Genomic DNA, 2,722 nt, shown 5'->3' with positions numbered 1-2,722 from the left:
TTTTGTATTGCCAACTTTGGTTAGCTATATTTTTTTAATCTTAATGTGGTTTTCTGATTTCAACATACCAAATGAAAGATTAAAGTCTTAACTATCAATGCTCTTTGAAAAAGAACTCGATTAAAGTTAATTATCATACATTAAAATTGAAAAGTATGTTGAAAGTACCAAAAAAACTGGTAAAATTTCATGCTTTTTAGTGTTTTTGAGTTGAAAATTTTCATTTCTGTTTATTTAGTTGTTCTACAACACATTTTCCATGTAGTTCCCTAGATTTGTGTCTTTGGTAGTAACCTTGTAGGCTTTATGGTTTCTTCGTAATTATTGATTTAAAACAGCGATAAAAACTTGTGACGTTTTCATAAAATGCGCTATAGTCACCCTATTCGTTCGTACGTTCGGCTGTTGCAGTGGACTACGCACATGAAAATTTGGTAGAGTGTTATTGTAGATGTTTAGCTACATTCTTAACTTTTGATTACCGCACATCTAATGCGCTAAAAGAAAACATAACTGCGGAGATGTTTCGCGGTATCGAATATTGCTCAGTCTCAGCAGAAAACACAACGAGAGACGCCAAATCGGCGAATTCTGAGAGCGGAAGGGAGAGAAGTAGGTAGTGGTAATCAGTGATGCCACATATACAGATTTATCTGTAATCATACAGATTTTTTTTCAATATTTTGATACAGATATCTGTATATACAGATTACAGATTTTTGAAAAATATGCAGATTTTTCAGATTTTTTCAAATAACAAATAAAATATAATATATTCCCTTTGTTTGAAAGAATCTGAAAAATCTGTATATTATTTTGCATTATTTTTTTATATTTATTCATTCCGATAAATAATCGTTTCTTCCTTTTTAGCAGCTTGAATTCAATTTGAGCATCAAACTCAAATCGTATTTTTCACTAAGTAAATTATTATTGTTTTAGCTTCAGCAGGCTTGGCTTTAATCCCAGTCGGCGCCGTCGGGATGTTCTGAGGCACAACATCTCTGATCACGCCTTCCTTCGGAAGTAAAGCCGTTGGTCCCCGGTTCATGAGTTGATAGGTCGATAGGTAGGGTCCAGGTGTGGGAGCTGGCACCCTGGCGTCGGTAGCGTTGGTGCTCAGGACGGAAAACAAGATCGACGGAAAACAAATCAAGGAAAAAAGAATACTACTCTGCACTAGGTGTTATTATCTCACTCAACGCCACTAACTATGCTTTTGAACAACCAAAATCACACTAACACCAACCAAAATTATCTGACATATCTTGTCTCCCAACCGGACGACCGTCCTGCTGTTCTCATAACTTCATGTTTCAAATTAAAATTGAGGCTATTTTGCGGAGTCACAATTTGTTATATTCAATATGATAATCTACTGCCACGATTCCCATTGCAAGCAACCAGCGCAGACCAACAACCTACATCCAACATGTGACCATATATCAGCGGCTAGAAATATAATAAAATGCCGCGTGCAAAATAAATATCTAATATTTCGTACCATCTGGTTTCGCTCATATATCTCCCCTCCCCATTTTGGCACGTTATTTCATTTTAAGACTATATCCCATCCGGCAGCGGCACGGGCACCTTTTCGGCTTCTTCATCCTCCAAACGACCGACCGACCGACCAACCGACGGCAGCCTTAAAGCCGTATACCTTATGCGCTCCTTCCAGGGTCCACCCAAACGCCATCATCGCCATCGTTCTCGAGAACATATTTCAGCGAAAATGGTGACAGTCAGTTGAAACACATACACCCCCGCCCCACGAAGCGGAAGCGAGTTGCTCGGAGAAAAAGGTATAGGGCCGCCCCAAATGCAGCCAGGACGAAGACGACAACGACTTGGACCTTGTGCTGCTGCTGCTGCTGCCACTGCTTCTGGTGTATGAATGATAAAGTGAATCCGAAGAAGCGCTACCCTCACGCCCCCACCACCACCGACCATCGAGGGCTGACTGTTATGCAAGTCTGAGCGGAGAGGGGACAAGAAATATCAAACAAGTATAATCGTCACGTAATTTAACGTCAAAATGGTGCACAATTTATGATGCAACGGATTCACACAACGCTGCTGCTGCTATCGCCGATTGCAACCGAGCGAGGAGCGGTGAAATGGTGCTGAATAAATGCAATCCTCCGGATACGGGGAATTTCTTGCTGGGTCTTAGCTTCGATGAGGATATTATGGGTTTAGAATTGGGATATTAAATGTAGCTTATTTTGGGAACATGTTGTCGATATTGAGGTGTAAATTACGGGATAGAAATAGGTGCACTATTTTCAATTTGACACGTACGGTACATGGACATGATGTGACCGAGTATTATTCGTATTCCTATTTATAAATATAAAACAACGAATTTCAGTACTCATTCCCACATTAAAAATAAGCTGATGTTACCCGTCATGAAAGTTGCCACCGCTTGTCGACCCCGGAAAGATCAGTGCACACCACTCCCCGCACACATACCCACCCACCAAAAAAACGATATATTTTCGAGAAGTTGGTTTCATTTCACCTCAATTACCCCCTATTATTTACCCCCGAGCCATCCATCTATCTTGTCTAGGTTAATGTCTTCTTATGTCGTCTCCTGCGGCCTGCCTAGTGTCTCGCAGTCTCTCTGTCTTCGTCGTCGTCAGCGTCACTGATCGTGGTCTGGTTACTACACCGACCGGGGTGAAAGAGGCATCTGGGGGACGCGCAAATGTGG

This window comes from Ochlerotatus camptorhynchus, unplaced genomic scaffold (genome assembly GCF_037179485.1).
Source record: "Ochlerotatus camptorhynchus isolate MF236.1 unplaced genomic scaffold, CSIRO-AGI_Acam_v1.1 ptg000321l, whole genome shotgun sequence".
Taxonomy (NCBI): domain Eukaryota; kingdom Metazoa; phylum Arthropoda; class Insecta; order Diptera; family Culicidae; genus Ochlerotatus; species Ochlerotatus camptorhynchus.
This window is presented reverse-complemented; position numbering follows the sequence as displayed.